At 43.4% G+C, this 19,868-nt stretch overlaps 1 protein-coding gene across 5 annotated transcripts in view; it reads left to right on the top strand.

The window, feature by feature from the left end:
- The window catches only part of HHAT (hedgehog acyltransferase), a 287,861-nt gene that overhangs the window by 110,503 nt on the left and 157,490 nt on the right, over nt 1-19,868 (top strand). The gene's annotated exons all lie outside the window — the stretch shown is intronic.

The raw sequence follows: 19,868 nt of genomic DNA, 5'->3' as shown, positions 1-19,868 counted from the left end.
GAGCTTGTACAGTACAGATGCATAAAAGGTTATATCTGAAGTGCTTTCTTACCGACTTGGAACATGCTGCTATATAGTAATTATTTATTGCTGTCTTTTTTTTTAAAAAATGACATCTGTATAAGTGGACCGTCAATGAAGAAAATAGACTTAGGATAATAACATTGGCCAGTGTCGGCACTTAGTAGCTCTAAGATCTGGTGCAATTTACTAAATCGCCTATAGTTTCCGTTTCTCATCTCTTAAATGATAGTAATACAATATCCATCTCCAAGAGTTGTTGTGAACATTAAATAAGCTAATGCACTGAAAGCATCTGGCACATAGTAGATGTTAATAAATGCTAGCTTTACCCTTGTGTTATTCCTGTACTCAGTGCACATGGGTAGATAGAAGCTTATTCTAAGTTTTCTTTCTCGTCTTGATTTTGTTCTGTAACCCTGTGTTGGCCTGGTCTTTGTCCCAAAAGCTCCCTCAGTCCCTGCTATTTCTGACTGTTGTCCTCCAGCTGGGCTTGCTTGCTTCTTATCCCTTCCAGTATACAAGAAGTGACAGGCTTGCTTTCACAATTGCACACCTAATACAAGAACCTCGGAGTGGGGACTTTTACACCCATGGGAGTCAGCGCCCCCTTGAGTTTTGCTCTCTAGACACCCTCGTTTGCTCCATCTTAGTCTTGGTCTTGCTCTGAACTGCCACTTTGGCTTCCTCGTGTGGCTTCCTCAGGCTTATATTTCATTCCTGTAGGCAGAAGAGCCAAGACATAGGCAGGGAAGAGCTCACTGACTATTACCATATCTGATGTTGCTATTAAAAAGGGGGTGGATTGTCCATTCCTCCCTGGTTTACCTTAGTAACTTATAATAGATGCTGAATTTATCTGAGCCTCTGAAGAAAAAAATTTTATTTTTGGTCCAGTTTGCTTTTTGGGGTTAGAAATGTCATCTGGCTATTGCAATAAATGTTAAGTAATAGCTTGGATTTGTCCTTAATTACATTATCGAATATCATAGGTTACCCAGTTTCAGTGGCAAGGTTCCCAAAGGGGTTCTCTCTAGCCAGGGGGCCAGGGAGTGGTTGGAACACTCTGGTAACTTTTGACCTACTCATAAAAGTAATTTACTGAATAAATAGGTCAGGACTCAGCATGATTTGGGGGCCGTGTCCCAAGTGCCTGGTATGCCCCTAGCATCCTTCTGCGGCCTCCTCGGTGTGAATACTTGCACTAATGCATTTCTTGGGAAGCACATTCTTCTAACGGGCTTCTCCAGTGTCCACGGGCATAATATAAACCAGCACTTCTGGGCAGGCATGCTGGCTCCAGGCTCCTTGTCCATTAATAACAGCGCATGGATTGTCACAAGAGGCAGTTTAGACAGTTGACCGTATTCCATATTAGGATTGGTTGTCTTCTTGTCTTTTATTATTTTAATTAATTAACTTATTATTATTATTGTCCAAGACCCTCAGTTCTTTCCAAACCGCAGAGGTGAGAAAGCAGACCTGCCTGACCTTTGTTATTCTTGTTTAGCAGTAGACTTAAACCCCCGGTTGTTGAAACACTCTCTCCTTCCTCTCAGTTACCACGTGGGCAAGAGAGCAATAATGAGAAGTAACTCTGAAGGCGAGGCTCTGGGGTGACTCCTGGAAGTGACAGGTTTGGAGGAGGGAGGCTCACAGGGACATGTGATACAATGACACACACAGTCTTTCCTGGGAGTGACCCAGACCTTTATCCTGGCTTCCTTTAGCATTCATGGGTACAGGCTCCCCCTTCACATTTGTTTTCATTTTTGGAAGGTTTTCTGATTTGCCCATTACACTTAGAAACACGTGGGTCTTCATTGTTTTGTACACAGTGAGCGTTCCACATTAAGCAGCTGCATTAAGGAAGGGGTTTTAATTCTCTCTGAGCTGTGGTACACCATTTAAGGCTCAGAAGAAGTGTTTATTTTCATTGACAAAAAAAATAAGAAGTTGATCTATTGTGCTATTTGCAGCTGCTCCTTGACTCTTAGGAGGCGGTGTCCCGTGTTCATGTCCAGGGGCTGGTAGCGCAACCCACACTGCGCCTGGTTCCTACTCTCTAGCTCTTCTCTGTAAGAATGCATGTCAAGGGAGAATAAAGGTTTGAGTTTGTGGTTTCTATGGACACCTGACTTCATGCTGATATTTCTGGGGCATGTGTTGAGCCCTTCAGGCAGACGGAGAATTGCTCCCTTTTCCTGTATTCGGGTCGTAGAAGCATGGAGTCAGGAGTGAATGTGAAAGAAAGCTGGAAATGCACATCATTCTGCTGGACGGTGGCAGCCACTCCTACAGAGACACACAGGGCAGGGCAACGGGGCGGGGGAGGGCAGAGGTCTAAAACCAACCTCTGGACAGTGTTTAATGGGCACCTGAACTTCTAGGAAGTCTACACTGACAAAGGTTTAGAAGTGACGGTGAACGATGAATATTTAGCCCCTTGTTTTAAGGGAGCCTTACACACCTGAACAGTGTGCTGACCAATTGCACTGCCTTTCAGTCCACTTAGCAGTGAGAGGAGACCTGAGGCTGGCAGCCTGCTGTGTCACAGGAGTCTGAGCTCATCACAGAGCAGGTGACATTGGCCACCAGCAGAGAGAGAATATTGCCTGCCATGATGGTTCAAATTGATCATGAAAAATTGCTATTCACCCAGATGGCCACAACCTGAAAGTTAGGATCTCTGATGGGTTTGTTTATTTATTTATCTCTCTCTTTTCATTTATATAATTTCTGCTCAAACATTTGCAGACATAACAAAACCCTAAGGAGTATGTGTATTCCCGTGTGCGTGATTTTCCTGTGGCCGTGTGGGCCTGAGAAATTGAACATTTTCTGCTTGATTTTTAGGTTCCATGTTTTAATTTAAGTAGGCTGAGATCTGTAATGGGCATCTTTTGCCAGGAGTCATTAAAGATGATGTTGCGTGTCCAGGGTTCCAAATTAGAAATCTGATCATGTTCCTCTGATTTGATTTCGAGCTCTGGAAGCAAAGTGTGCAAAGTGATAGAATTTCCCCTGGTGGCTGGTGACTTATGGATCAACTGCTATTATCTCAGGGACCTTGCACAGCTTGTCCTCTGCATTTGTGGAATTATGATGCTCTCAGGTCTTCACAGGCAAACTCGTGCATCACTGCTAGACCTTAAGACACAGTGACATGTTTAGGCTTCAGATCTGTGGTAGATGATGAAAAACAGCTGCACCAAACGTGCTGGCTTTGCGGGAGTCCTGCCTCTGAACCCCGTTTAACCTCAGGTGGCAGGGCAGGCTGGCGAGCACGGGGTTGGCGAAATAAGCGCCACATCTACCAGCATTGCTGAGCGACAGCGGGGCAGCGTGGACGTACTGGGGACAAGATGGAAAACGTGCTGTTAGTAAGAGTTCATGTATTGGGAGGCAGCCTAGTAACTAAGAGCTTGCTATTTACTATCTGTGTGACCCGGGCAAATAATTAAAAAGCTCCGGGTCAATCTTTTCATGTCTCAGATGGGGATAATAGCAACACTTGCCTCAGAGGGGTGATGTGAGGGTTGACTGAGCCTGGTGTATAGTAGGTTCTCTGGAACTGATCACTTCTTTTTTGTTCTTTAAAATCTAACAGAGCCAGAGGAGACAGCCGGAGGATGGGCCAGGTTGGGGAAGCAACGGGCAGCGATGGGAATGGCTGGTAAAGGTTCTAGTTCAGTCCTGAGCCTATTGGTGAGACTATGGTGGGAAAGTCACGGGCTCTGCCCTCCAAGGAGGAAGTTTGGTCAGGTTACTTTTGCCCCAGTTCCCTCATCTGTTGAGTGAAAGGCAGATCTTTGTCCTGAGATGACGTCTGTGTCCCCTTCCAGTTCTGTTGCTGTACGAGGCCCACCACATTGGATGGGGATGGCCATGGCAACCTGGTGCTGAAGTGCTCCCACCCAGCACGACCCACGTGACTGAGCAAATTACGTGATGCCTATGCCTCAGTTTCCTGAAGCAACGAAATAGGGCTAATCGTAGTGTTTGCCCCAAGGGGTTGTTGTGACAGTTAAGCGAGGTCATCTACTAACACCGCGAACACAGGGCAGGCATGCTGCATGCACCAAAGTGATTATATGCAGAGGGCATGGATTTCAAAATGGAAACGGGGTTCCCCATAAGCTGCGCCCATGTGACCTGTCCTCACCCCCGTGTAGCTGTTTTTGCCAACAGTTTGCAGCTACTGGACATTTGCGCTACCTCACATTTTGGGGTGCCTCTCTTAGCCAGTCCTTCTCGCTCATGGTCCCGTATCAGCGGGCTCAGAAAGCACATTTCTCCTTCTGACGTCCGTATTTTAAAATCCCCTCACCCTGTCCTCCAAACAGACTCGCATGAATCAAAGCGGGCAGGGAACAGCAAGTGAGGCATGTTTTATGCACCATCATTATGTTTCGCTTCCTGGGTTTATTTTTACTTCAAAGACAGTTACTCTGGCCTCTTCTCCCTTTCTCTCTGTGTGGAAGATGTGTTCAGTTCACAGATGGCCGAGGGAAGGCTCAGATGGCAGGCTTTCGGAGTGAGGAGTCGAATGCAAGAAACCCCAGGGTACCTTTGAATGGAGGGCCCAGATCTGGAGCCTACCCGCCAGCCTGGGTTTGAAGCCCGGCTCCGCTGGGGGTTTCTTGGGGGCCTGTCTGTGCCTAGTTTCTTTCTCTGGAAAAGGGAGATATTGTAATAAATAGCTCTTGGAACTAATACCCTTTATTAATGTCATGACAACGGAGTCCACAGTAATGGCTCCTTTCCTTACAGCCCACCAGGCTCTAAGTTCCTTGAGAGCGATGATCAGATCTCATTCTTATTTATTGCTGTGTCCCCAGCGACCTCCTTGGTGCCCAGCATTTGGTGGGCACTCAGGACATCTTTGCTGAATGAATGAATGGTTACTCTGGTCTGAAATTTCATCCCTGGGGCTCAAGAGCATGATTTTCAAGTATTTTGCTCTGGCCCTCTGGTTTCTGTGCATGCGCTGCACGCACTGATGTACCACGGCTCTGGCGGTGCCGTGCACAGGTGTGCCTGCTGGCCGCAGCCTCCCTTCCTCTCCCTCGTGTTCTCCTGGAGTGTTATCACACAGTGTGCCACAATATTGTGTCTGCCTGCAGTTTTCTTGAGAATGAATCTGCCTCGGAAGGAATGAAGAGTGTATGCCTCTCTTAATTACTATCATTATTTTATCAGACATTGTGTCATGTCTTTGATAACGAGTGAGGGAGAGAGTTGCACCCTTAAAGAAAAAAAGAGATATAATTCAGACTTTGATGTGGAAGAGGAGTCTGATGACTTCTTGTCTTAAGGGAGGGGGCTTTTCTGAGGCAGGTGCTGAAGAACGACATCCTAATCTCTTACCGCGGAGGGTGAGCCCGGGTGCAGGCCGTTCTGAGACACGTGTTCACCACGGTAATAGTATGCGTAATATAGTACCATGCATGACAGCAGCTCCGGCAGCTGCCGCAGCAAGCACTTAGTGCCGCCCTGTGCCGGACGCATCTCTAAGTGCTTTGACATATTTAATTTATTTACTCTTTACAACACTCTTATGATGTAAATACTGTTGTCCCCACTTTACAAATGATGAAAGTGAGGCACAGGATGTTGAGTAACTCTCCTTGACTCACACAGCTAGTGAGTGATGGGGCTGGGATTATTATTATTGTTATTATTATTTTATTTATTCATTTTATTCAATAGATAGAGTGATAGAGAGAGAGAGAAAGGGGGAGGAGCTGGAAGCATCAACTCCCATATATGCCTTGACCAGGCAAGCCCAGGGTTTTGAACCAGCGACCTCAGCATTCCAGGTCGATGCGTTATCCACTGCGCCACCACAGGTCAGGGCTGGGATTAGAATCCAAGCATGTGGCTACAGGTACATTACATTCCGACCCACCTGTGCCTGTAGTAGACATTCAAACACTTTTTCTTGGAATGCTAATAAAATTCTCTGATACTGCCAACTACCTGCCTAATGAGCAAAATAAATATTTTTACTTCTACACAGTACTGTAAACCAGTGGTCCCCAACTCCCAGGCTGCGAACCAGTACGGGCCCGTGGGCCATTTGGTACCGGTCCACAGAGAAAGAATAAATAACTTACATTATTTCCATTTTATTTAAATTTAAGTTTGAATGATGTTTAAAAAAAAAAAGACCAGATTCCCTCTGTTACATCCGTCTAAGACTCACTCTTGACGTTTGTCTCGGTCATGTGATATGTTGCCGCTAAAATTAAACCCATAAACTAGCAAAATGAGTGAAAAACAAAATTCCATCGAAAGTTTTTTTGCGAAGTGGAAAAGGGCCAGTGAGGAGACAGAAGAAGAAGCTACGACCTCGAAGAAAAAGAAGGCTTCATTTAACAGACAATACCAGGAGTCCTACTTGAAGTATGGATTTATCGCAACTAGTGCTTCTCGGGCACCAAGGCCGCTCTGCATAAATATGTGGTGACCGGCTAAGTAATGAGGCAATGAAGCCTTCAAAACTGCTTCGCCACTTGGAGACCAAGCACCCTACTTTAAAAGACAAGCCTTCTGAGTATTTTGAAAGAAAAAAGCATGAACAAGAAGGACAGAAACAATTACTGGTGGCCACTACATCAATAAATGCGAATGCACTGAGAGCATCATACTTGGTGGCTAATCGTATTGCTAAGGCTAAGAAGCCATTCACCATTGGTGAAGAATTGATCCTTCCAGCCACTAAAGACATTTGTCGTGAACTTTTAGGAGAGGCTGCGGTTAAAAAGATAGCACAGATGCCTCTTTTGGCTACCACCGTCACACGGCGCATTGAGGAAATAGCAGAGGACATTGAATCACAGTTGTTGGAAAGGATTAATAAATCACTGGTACACTCTCCAGGTTGACAAATCTACAGATGTTGACAACAAGGCAATGCTACTTGTTTACATGCGTTATCTCTATCAAGAGGATGTGCATGAGGATATGTTATGTGCACCATCATTGCCAACTAAAACGACAGCCGCAGAACTATTTAAATCACTGGATGACTATATATCAGGAAAACTGAAATGGTCTTTTTGTGTTGGCATATGCATAGATGGAGCTGCTGCCATGACCGGAAGGTTGTCTGGTTTAACTACTCGGATTGAGGAGGTTGCACCTGAATACGAGTCTACGCATTGTGTCATTCACAGGGAAATGCTGGCTAGCCGAAATATACCACTGGAACTTAACAGCGTATTGAATGATGTCACGCCCTTCACTCGCGCCTGTTCGAGCAGCTTTGTGAGGAAATGAACGCGGAGCACAGACACCTTCTCTTATACACAGAAATAAGATGGTTATCCCAAGGGAGGTCCCTGGCCAGAGTGTTTGAATTACGAGAGCCGCTGCAGAGATTTCTCTCAGAAAAAAAGTCACCGCTAGCAGCACATTTCAGTGACGAGGAATGGGTCACAAAACTCGCTTACTTGTGCGACATATTTAACCTCCTCAATGAACTCAATCAGTCACTTCAGGGGAAAATGACAACTGTCTTCAAGTTGGCAGATAAAGTAGCTGCATTTAAAGCCAAACTGGATTTGTGGGGACGATGCGTGAACAGGGGTGTATTTGACATGTTTCAAACATTCGCGGGAATTTGGGAAGAGACTGAGCCCAAGCCTTCATTGTCCCAGCTGGTGCACGATCTCCTGTATATGCTTTAAAAAGAGTTTGAACGCTACTTCCCAACCACAAAAGACCCACAAATTGCCAAGGAATGAATCCGCGATCCATTTGTCTACCAACCAGGTGAATCCAGCGTGTCTATCCAAGAAGAGGATCAACTACTGGAGATCGCAAATGAAGGCGGCCTTAAAAATATGTTCGAGACTACAACTCTGCCGGTGTTCTGGATTAAAGTCATGGCAGAATACCCCGAGATCACCACAAAAGCACTAAAACCCCTGTTGCCATTTCCGACATCCTATTTTTGTGAAGCAGGATTTTCTGCAGTGACAGCAATGAAGACAAAATTACAGAATAGACTGGACATAAGCAACACACTTCGGGTGCCATTGTCTCCCATTACCCCTAGATGGGACCGTCTCGTTGCAGAGAAGCAAGCTCAGGGCTCCCACTGATTTAGCGTTATGGTTGTTGAGAGATAGGCTACTATCTCTCATCCTATATAAACATAATAAATAACCCTTAACTTACAATATTCATAACAATGGTGTGTTGTATTTTTCACAAATTTTTTATTTGTTTTTATGTTGTATCTTATTTTTAAGGCATGTTTAAACGTTACCATAGAGACTGGAAAGTGTTTGGAGGCAGAGAGGATGTTACTCATGTTATATTGTTGGTGTGATGTTAAGAGGACGCTTCTAATAAAGTTGCATATGAGTACACAGTGGATTCATGTTTATTTTATTGTCATAGGTTCATGATTGGTAGCAAGCCTGAACCTATCATATTACATATTGATGTCAGACATGAAACATTGTAAGAATAACAAATTTAAATACAGCCTGAATAATGAGGACATGCTAGTTCCTCCTTTAACTTAGCCCAATAAATATCGTAAGTTCAACAATTATATTTAAAATACCACAGTTTTTATGCCGGTCGCATAATTTTATTTTGTGCATTTATCCATCCCACCCTACAGGCTGGTCCGTGAAAATATTTTCTGACATTAAACCGGTCCGTGACCCAAAACCGGTTGGGGACCACTGCTGTAAACTATAGTTAACCCGCAGGGTGAAAGTTAACTAATTCTCTGCCTGCCATGCTTGAAAATAGTGTTTCATTCTTCAGCATGACATACCATCCCTGGCTCCAGTGTACCAATTTCTCGTGCTTTCTGCACCCCTGACAATACAGCTGTGCAGGACCCGCACTGGTTCTTCCATCCAGCTGTCCAGCTGCTTCACAAACCTGCGAGACGTGGGTGCTGGCTTCCTGGTCCTCAGCTCGCGGAGTGCTCCTCCTCCGTCAGGACAAGGCCCACGTCCCCTGCGAGCCAGTCCCAGCTCCACTGTCTCCTCTGTGAGCTGTGCTGCTCTTCCCGGGCAGGAGGATCGCTCGGTCCTCTTGGCTTCCTGGTACTTTGTACGTTCACGCACGTTAATTCTTACATGTGTTAATGCAGTTATTGTGTTTAGCTCACTGTTTGGAGGCCAGGGACTACCATGCCTTGCTTATTTTGTATTTGGTGTTTTGCTTTAGTAAGACACGTGTCTGTCTGTAGTAAGAGCCTTGCTGTCCAAAGTGTGGTCTGAGGACCAGCAACACCGGCCTGTCCTGGGAGCCTGTTCAAAACGCAGGATCGTGGGTCCCACCCCAGACCCCCTGAGTTAGAATTTGCTTTTTAACCAGATCAACTATATGTTAAAATTTGAGAGGCACATGGCTAGGCTAGAAAACTCCGCGAGACTCCTCCTCCCTGACATGCCATGGCTGTAGACTCCTGGGTCGGTGGCCATGAGGGACAGGAAGATGTCTGAGTAGTATTCAGTATCATATGTTCACATGGGTCACAGGGACTGGGCCCCAGAAGAATTTCAGTGGGAGCTTTTACCGATGTCCCCAGGGGATGGGGGCCCAGTGGGACTGAGAGACAGGGGGAGGATGAACTCCACCAGCTCCAAGGCAGGGAGGGGCCGGGGGGGTTGATGAAGAGAAAGGCAGTCAGGCAAGCTGGACTTAGCTGGAGGCGCTCAAACCAGGTAGAGGCCACTGGTCTACAGTCACAGAAGCCCAGGGAAAATGAGCTGCCCCATTTTCTATCCCCAGGATGCATTTGTCCTCCAACTTGTTTTTCTACATGTGAACTTCTCCCTTTCTCTGTCCTCTTCCCTCTGTTCTCCTAAAATTGTCCCTTGTAGGTTAGAAGCCCACCGCTGAGAGGCTCTGCTGTCCAGGAATGAATGCCCAGCTTTCCTGGGGGCTGACTGTGACTGCAGACAACTTTCCTTGGATTTTGGAGGTCTGCCCTCCTGCTCCCCCTGGCAGGGAAGTATCCAGTTCCCTGTCAGACTGTTTATACAGGAGATCTGAACCACCAGACTCCCGGAGAGCAATGCCTACAGGCATGACCTTACTGTTGAAATAAGGATGAGAGACACCAGTTGTTATTACATTTCTGGAAAATGTTGTCAACAGCGATATATAGAGGATTTGCAAAGAAGTTCATTAAAATATACATCATGGGTATCCTGCAGGTGCCCCTGGGTTGTGATTAGTGAGTGAGTAGTGGCAGTTGGGCGAGGTTGCTCACTGCATTCTTATGGATGAGGCTCTTCAGCTGGGAGCAGGAGCCAAGCTGTCATCAGGGGACTAAGGAAAATGGACACACTGAGGCTTGTTGGTGGTAGCAGACCAAATTCCTTTATGATATGTTGTCATGATAATGTGAATTTTCATGTAACAATATTACTTATCTGGTTGGCACCTAACTTAATTGATAGCAGTATTTATTTATTCATTTTAATTGAGAGGAGTAGAGATAGCGAGACAGACTCCTGCATACACTCTGACTGGGATCTATTTGGCAACCTCCATCTGGGGCCGATACTCAAATCAACAGAGCTATTTTTAGCATCTGAGGCTGACACGCTCTGACCAACCGAGCCATCCTCAGTGTCCAGGGCCCACGCTTGAAGCGATAGTATCACTGGCTGTGGGAGGAGAAGAGGGAGAAAAGGGGGAGAGGGTAAGGGAGAGAAGCAAATGGTTGCTTCTCTTATGTGCCCAGACCGGGAATTGAACCTGGGACGTCCATATACCTGGCCAATGATCTATCCACTGAGCCAACTGGCCAGGGCCAATAGCAGTAATTATTGTAGCAATGTGTTGCCTAGACTTCTTATGTTTTTGCAGTTGGGATCAGGTACTCTTCTTGCAGTTTATGGTTTTACTGTGATAATGAAGCTAAAAATCTTAGTTTCTCCAGGATTTCTCAAGTGCGTTTCTACAACAGGGTGAGATGATATATTTGAGACAGGCTGTATTTTCTCCAAATAGTTGTGTGGTCCTTCAGTTCCATGAGACACATCCACAGAGAAATGTGAGGGACTGGTTTTATGTCACATGTTTTCTGTATTTAATTTTCTGGTTGACAGCAGCTACAGTTGCCCCCAAATTATTAATAAGGTCATCTGCCAAAATCTTCTGTTAATTCAAAGTCATTGGTAACTAAAAAGTGGTCTGTGTGCTTCTGTTCCTCAAGATCATTGGTCACTCGAGTCCTATCAGTAAAGCCAAGAAACTGTGTCAGCATCTTTTGTGGGTTTGAGTGGAGACATAAATTTTAGTTACCTGTGGAATTTGGCTGTGATCCTTGGCTCTTGGAATGGCAAAGCAGGAGGGTTAGGGCTCTCCTTGGAATCCAGGAAAATCCTTAGTATCCTGTGGGTTTCAGGTCTACTGGAGGAGAGGTCAGAGCAGAGGGGAGGGTGTGAGGTGAAGGGCAGAGAACTCTATAAAAGCGCTTCCCTAATGCAGCCTTGATCACAAGTGCTATTCCAGCACAGTGAGGGTAGAAAGAACTTACCCTATGACAACCATATATAGGAGCTGCCCTCAGGAACTCCACACAGATTCTTTCTGCATGACTTTCTCCTATATGCAACTCAAACACACCTCTCTTCCAAACATGGATGGATGCTTAAACTGCTTGCAGCAGCAGAAATGTACCTTGAGATGTTTTCCTGGGACTGGGAATGGTTTTCTGGAGCCTTTCTCTCCATAAGGAGAGAGTCATTTGTGAAAGAATAATCGGGCTGGGCAGTCTCTGTGCCAAACTTCTGACCTCTGTGGGGCTAAGACCATGATCTGATGGCTCTGTCCTCCGACCCCTGAGCCTTTGTGGGGGTGCCCACAGCAGGTGCAGTGCAAAACCTGTCTGCTTTTCTGGGGCAAATTTTCTGAGTCAGCATCTCACTGAGCAGAGTGCCCCTGTATATTTTGTGGCCTCCTTCCATACTGTTCTACAAGTTCATAGTTGATTCTCAAGTGGTCTAGATTATATCCATTATTAGTCTTTTACTCACAACCTATTTAGATAAACTGTAAACATTGTCTTAATGGATTGTACCTAAAAGTCCAAATCCTCTTTGTTTTTATTGAACACCTATAATGTGCCAGCCCCTGATGCATGGATGCAGAGCTGACTAGGGAAATCTCTGCCCCAGGAAGTCAATGCCAACACATAATGTGTCCCAAGAAGTGAGGACTATCACTGAGCCTGGATAGCACTTGACCTTTAAAAACACTTCTACATCTATTGTCTCATTTGTTAGGTTCAATGGGTGAGTCAGAGAAGTTCTCATTTTTATTATCCCTATTCTATTGAGGAAGGAAATAAAAGTCAGAGAGGTTAAATGATTTGCTCAAAGAGGTTAGTGGCCATGCCATCTCTCAATGCGTCCTCATTTACTGAGTGTTTGCTCCCTGACGTTTTAGCAATAATTAGCTTCAAACCATCATGTCTTTAACTGTAAATATCATAGATCGGAATGCCCACCTTAGTCCTTGTTTCCATGTATACCCTCGTGCACGACCTGTCCTTCAGGCATATTCTGGTCAGACCCTTTTCGGGGGAAAGTGCTGACTCTCCATCCATCTGTTTGTTCATTCATTGATCCAATAAGTATTTGCTGAGTACTCTTATATGCCAGAAGCCGTGCTAGGTGCTGGGGGTAGAATAGTGAGCAAAACAAGCAAAACCATGCACTCCCACAGAGTCTACTTCCTGGCTGGTGTGACAGATCGTAATACACACAGTGAGTCAGTAAGTCCTGTGATGAGTGAGGAAAGAATAAGAGGTGGAAAAAATAGAGCCGAACAAGGGGAATCTGGAGTTCTGAGGGGAGGGTTGCAATGTCCAGTTCATGAAGTTGGAATACTGAACCATTGCTCCCTGGGGAAAGCCAGGGTTAGATTGCGGTGAGCTTTTAGTCACAACATTTTTGTCAACCAACAAATACCTAAGCTTATTTTGATGCATTTCTGTTCAAAGACACTTATTTAATGTATACAGTATTTGTTGATTCATTGACACTGACCAACAGCACTATAACTCACGTCTGAGTGAAGCACATCTAACATAGATGTTTCTCTGTAAGGCACATGGCAGCATTCTCAGCAATACTAGACAGCACTTTAGCTGTATGCATGGGGGACATTTTTAACAGGGATATCCCCAGAAGAAAGGATAAAAGTGCAGAAACCATGGCATTAGATAGACTGAAAAACACTGCTGACAGCATGAGAGCTGAAAAGGGAAGGGAAGGTGCCTCGCCCCACCTTAGGTGGACACGGAGCTGATGAGGGGTTCAAAGTTTTTGCCACTCTGAGTTTGTCTGTGAGTGATTGTAAGAGTGCCTCAAGTATTGTTTTTGAGGTTACAAATGTTAGCGAATAGCCACCTTTGCAAATACAGAGTCAGCAAGTAATGAGGATTGACTGTAAGGGGTGGGGAACAGGGTGGGCCTCATTGGGAAGGTGACATTTGGTGAAGACTTGGAGGAGAGGAGATGAGTCATGTGGGTGTCTGGGGGAGTGTTCCAGAAAGAGGCTCCACTGACGAAGTGAACCAAATATTCAAAGATTTAATACCTAGTCATCTTAAAGTCTTTCAAAAGTGTAAGAGGAGGGAATATGTCTTAACTCATTTTATGACACCAACATTTTTCTGATACCAAAACCAAATAAAGACACACACACACACACACACACACACACACACACACATTACGGGTTAACAACTCTGATGAACATAGATGCAGAAATCCTCAACAAAATATTAAGCAATGGAATACATCAGTACATTAAAAGCATTGTACACCACAATCAGTGAGATTTATTGCAGGGTTGTCAGCACAGTTCAACATCTACAAATCAATCAGTGGGATATACCACATTAACAAAATGATGAATAACAATTACAATCATCTCAATAGATGCAGAAAAAGCATTTGACAAGATAAAACATCCATTTATGATAAACTCTCAATAGAATGAGTACAGAAATAAAGTACCTCACATTAATAAAGGGTATATGTGTATATGACAAACCCACAACTAATATCATACTCAGTGGTGAAAAACAAAGTTTTTCCTCTAACATCAGGAACAAGACAGGGATGCCCACTCTCACTACTTATTCATTCAACATAGCAAGGAAGTCCTAGACAGAGCAATTAGGCAAGAAAAAGAAAGAAAAGGCATCTAAATAGGAAAAGAAGAAGTGAAACTGTTACTGTTTGTGGATGACATCATTTTATATCTAGAAACCCTGAAGATTCCACCAAAAAACTACTGAAAATAATAAAGAAATACAGTAAAGTTGCAGGTTATAAAACCAAAGTACAAAAATCTATTGTGTTCTTATATACTAACAACAAACTAACAGAAAAAGAAATCATAAAAACAATCCCATTTACAATTGTAACAAAACAATAAAATACCTAGGAATAAACTGAAAGGAAGTGAAAGAGCTATACACTGAAAACTAGAAGACATTGTTGAAAGAAATTGAAGACACAAATAAATACAAAGATTTATTTGTCCTCATAAATAGAAATAATTAACATTGTTAAAACGTCCATACTATCCAAAGCAATTTATAGATTCAGTGTAATCTCTATCAAAATCCCAATGACATTTTTCACAGAACTAGAACAAATAATCCTAAAATTTGTATGAAACCACAGAAGACCCTGAATAGTCAAAACAATCCTGAGAAAAAAGAGAACAAAGCCAGAGGTCTAACACGCCCTGATTTCAAACTATATTACAAAGTTCTAGTAGTAAAAACAGTATGGTATCAGCAGGAAACCAGACTCATAGCCCAATGGAACAGAATTGAGAGCCTAGAGGTAAACCTACACATAAATGGACAACTAATTTACAACAGAGGAGTCAGGAACATAACAATGGAGAAAGGAAAGGCTCTATAATAAATGATGTTGGGAAATCTGGAGAGCCACATGCAAAAGAATAAAAATAGACCACCCTTACATCAAACACGAAATTAACTCAAAATGGAATAAAGGCTTGATTGAATATAAGATTTGAAATAATAAAATACATAAAGAAAAACATAGGCACTAAGCTTTTGGACATCATTCTTAGCGATATTTCTGTGGATTTGACTCCAACACCAAGGGAAACAGAAACAAACAAGTGGGAGGGACTACATCAAGCCGAAACGCTTCAATACAGTGAGGGGGGGCATCAACAACAACAAAAAGGGCAACCAACAAAATAGGGGAAGACATTTATAAATGATACTTCTTATAAGGGGTTAATATCCAAAATATATTTTAAAACTCATACAACTCAACAATAACAACAACAAAACTCATTAAAAAATGGGCAGAGGATCTGATTAAACTTTTCAGATGGCCAAAAGGCACATGAAAAGATGTTCAGTATTACTATTAGAGAAATATGAATCAAAACCACCACAATGAGGTACCACCTCAAACCTGTTAAAATGGCTATTATCAAAAAGGCAAGAAATAACAAATGTTGGAGAGGATGTGAAGAAAAAGGAACCCTTGTACACTGTTGATGGGAATGTAAATTGAGGTAGCCGCTACGGAAAACTGTATGGCAGTTTCGCAAAAAATTAAGAATGGGAGCTACCATATGACCCAGTAATTCATCTGTTGGGTATTTATCCAAGTAATGTGAAAACATTAATTTAAAAAGAATATGCACCCTTATGTTCATTGCAGCATTATTTAGAATTGCAAAGATAAGGCAACAGCCTGTGTTCATCAATGGATGAATAAAGAAGATGTGGTTCATATAGACAATGGGATACTAATCAGCCATGAAAGGTGAAATAGTGCCATTTGCAACAACATGGATGGACCTTGATGGTCCTCACTGAGAATGGACCTAAGTGAAATCCATCAGATGGAAAAGGAAAAAAACTGTATGATTTCACTCCCACGTGAAATATTTTTTGAAAAGTAACAAATGAACAAACAAATGAAAAAGAAACTTATAGTTACAGACAACCGATTTGTGGTCACCAAGCGGAAGTATGGGTGAACGAAATAGGTCAAGAAGTCAAATGTGTGGTGATGGATGGAAACTAGACCTTTGGTGGTGAGCACACAATAGAGGATACAGATATCAAATTATAAGATTGTGCACATGAAACTTATATAATGTCATTAACCAGTGTTACCTCAATTAAAAAAAAAAACAACTTTCCACACACTAAACCACTCCCACTTCACAAACAGAACACAGTTTGTGTGCTGCCGGTGCCTGTCTGCCCATGCGCTGCAGCCTGACATCGAATTGATTGATGGAAGCTTCAGTTTCTATAAAGCAATTTGACATTCAGAATTATTAGTCCTGCACATTTATATTATTTTAAATATAGGGTGCCAGTAATTATATAGAAAAATGCTTCATTGTTTTTCTGAATAAAAGGCACATATGTTTTCTTACTAAATTTTGAGTTTCCTTTCTATAACTATGATCAAAGCCCTTGAGAACCACATCTCATTCACCTTGACTGAGCAGGGAAATGTGGCTAAACAGATTGGCTGCATGGAGGTATTTGTACATGAAGTTGAGTGTGGCAATAATTCATGTCATGTTGCCGCACTGCTTTAATGAATCCAGAAAAAAGTTTCGGCAATGCATTATTAAAGGCACACACAGCCACACGGCAGAGCTTCCTGGTATACAATTTGAGCGTGAAGTTATTAGCATTTCAGGTTGATACCTCTTTTAGATTTAATTAGATTTCAGGCTTCAATCGATTTATTAAATGAATTTCTCACGGCTTAAAAGGTGTAATATGTCCATGACCGTAGCTTTTCATCACTCTCTTCTTACTTCCTCACGTGCCCAAGCAGATCTCCGCTTCCGTCTTGGATTCAAAGCCAGAGGCTGTTTTCCAAAGGTACTGTGCTGTATAAAAGTAGCTTCTCTTGCGCTCAGAGACACTGGGGCCGTGGAGCGGGGTGTTTTTTATCCACATTGTCTGACATGAATGCATCTCTTTTAGATTTGCCACCAAAAAACTAAACTGGTGCACAATAATAGCACCATCTTCTGTTTCACTGGCCCTTTGTCACTGTGAGTCCTACTGTTATTTTGGCATAAAGTCCCCACACCTCTATTTCTACTGCAAGGAGAGCATTGGGACTATTCAAATGCTGGAAAATTAAATGTAATGAATCAGGCCATATTAGTGATTCTCAGGATGAGCTGGAGAGCTAGACCATAAAGTGCAGTAACTTGGTTCTGTTCCACATTTGTTGAGAAGAGTAGAGAGGGTGCTTCTCTGAGTCACAGGAGGATCCTAACCCCGTGTTACTGTTTCCTGCCTGCACAAACTTAAGCCAGCTGTTGGACCACTGGGCCACGATTGCCTCATCTGTGAGGTGAGGCTCCTATGTTTGTGGGGAAAGGGGAAGTGGGTGTGAAAAGATGCTTTCTTTCTTTCTTTCTTTCTTTTTTATTCAGTGAGAGAAGGGGAGGCAGAGACAGACTCCCACATGAGCCCCAACTGGGATCCACCTGGAAAGCCCACTAGGGGGTGATGCTCTGCCCATCTGGGGCATTGCTCTGTTGCTTAGCAACCAAGCTTTTCTTAGTACCTGAGGCAGAGGTCATGGAGCCACCCTCAATACCCAGGGCCAACTTGCTCCAACTGAGCCATGGCTATAGGAGGGGAAGAGAGAGGGAGAAGTGAGAGGGAGGAAGGTGGGGGAGAAGCAGATGGGTGCTTCTCCTGAGTGCCCTGACCAGGAATTGAACCCAGGACATCCTCTGGCTGAGCCGACACTCTACCACTGAGAAAACTGGCCAGGGCCAGGATGCTTTCTGATTATGTTTAATAACCATGATCCAGATAATGTCTACAGTACAAAGTGGAGGAAGTGATATTATCTGGTGTACTTTTAATTTCTAAATGAACTAGAACCTCAGGTTAAAGTCAGCTGTGTCCAGCACAGTGAAGGAAGTTTCTTTTTTATTATGTGTACTGTATATCTCCAAATGTATTGCATTTTGAAAGTTCAGTTGGAAAGGGAATTAAAGACATAGCAACCAAAGTAGAATAAGTATAAATCCATTTCTATGATATAAATCTACTTTGATAGTATATGGATAAACCCATTTATGTCACAGAGAAGAAGCTGTGTTCAGAATGCTGTGAGTTCATAACTCAGGGGAAAAAATTTAGTTAAGAAGCAAAGCCCAGAGACAGAACGGCATTGTGGCTGGTTTGTGAGCTCATCTTCAAAGAGAGTGTGCTATTTTTTTATTTTTTATTTTTGCAAGACTCAGCATGGACTAGTTTATGTAAGAGGTCTGTGAATTAAAAACAACAACAACAAAACTTCTTCTGATGTTTCCACCTGTGCATTATTTACATAAGGAATAATAAACCCTGTTGTTAACCCAGGCTGGTTTATTTCCAAAGGAGAGAATGGAAAAGGGCTAGACTACCATGGAATTGTAGTTCTAGGGTTTTCTTTAGTCCACAGCCTTCCTTTATGATGTTGAAGAGTACAGTTCTCCCTCACGATTAGATTCCGGTTATGCCTTCTGAGTAGACATGCTACATAAGAAATGTGTCCTTTTTAGAGTATCACTCTGGAGGGGCAGTTGTGTACACCTGTTCTCATTGGTGATGTTAATTTTCATCGACCTGAAGACTAGACCGACCACCCTTCAGTATAGTCTGATTTATCTATTGCATAGTTACTATTATTATATTTTGCCATGAGACTATTAAATTTTCTGTGGGAGATATTTCAAGACCATACAAATATACTCTTCTTCATAAAAATTTCCTCCTAAAACATTATAGGTGATCCTTGCCTGAGCCAGTTTTTACTATGAAAATGCAAAATGATGATTTTTTTCAACTTTGGCACTTACCAGTTGGAAGTTGGCATTCTATTGTAAACAAGAGCCTCTTCCTCCACTTGTTTATCTATTTATTATCTATATGGCCACACCACTTTGTTCAGCAGTCCATAGTCGTTACTGTACTTAATTTTTTAGGGCTCAAATTGTCCCAGTCTTAACCAATGGGATCCCCATAGCCTGTTTTGGACATGCTCAGATGTATTTGGGAAGGATGCCCCATATATGGAAGCCCTGCCCTGCCAACCACCCTCTGTGGTCCCTGAAGTGTCTGCAAATAAGTTCAGGGTCATGGCTGACGATGTGCAGAACACCAGCAAGAAGAAGTTGGGGGGATTTCTCTGCACCTAATTAAGCCCCAAATTGAACTTCAGTACCTTGCCTCCTGTTGAGTGGCTAGCAGAACAATGCAGAAATGAGAGCAAATGACAATGTGAAGGAGGAGGAAGAGAACAAAAAGGCCAGACCCCCTCCTCCCATGCGGAACTGGGCCAGGACCTCGATGGGAAGGAGACTAAAGAAGGCACTCTTTCCTCGAGGACACAAGGACACGTAGCACAGTCAGAGTCCCAGAACCTGGCCACCCACTCCATAGCCTGTTTGTCAGCCTGCCTGCGGTCAGAGCTGTGTGCTCGTCCTTATCTTCACAGATGCTTAAGAACAGGGCCCATGCCATCTTTCCTTGGTGCTCCCAGCAGAACTGACAGGTGGACCCTTTCGACTAGAAGCCCTTCATATTCTGGAGCCACCTGGCCCATGGGATCTCAGACTGCATGTCCCATGTTGTCTTGTGGGCATCTGATAAGCTGTAATATTGGCCCTCAGTTTCCCTTAATGCTCAAGAAGGGAACAGAATTAGCATCTTTAAGATACTGTCCAGCGTTAAAATTCTCTAATTTTGAAGTCTCCAATTCTGAATTTTATGCGCTTCAATTAGTTTTTTCACCTATTTGTCTCATCTA

This window comes from Saccopteryx leptura, chromosome 2 (assembly GCF_036850995.1).
Source record: "Saccopteryx leptura isolate mSacLep1 chromosome 2, mSacLep1_pri_phased_curated, whole genome shotgun sequence".
Taxonomy (NCBI): domain Eukaryota; kingdom Metazoa; phylum Chordata; class Mammalia; order Chiroptera; family Emballonuridae; genus Saccopteryx; species Saccopteryx leptura.
The sequence above is the reverse complement of the archived record's forward strand: the minus strand, read 5'-3'. Positions and strand labels throughout refer to the sequence as shown.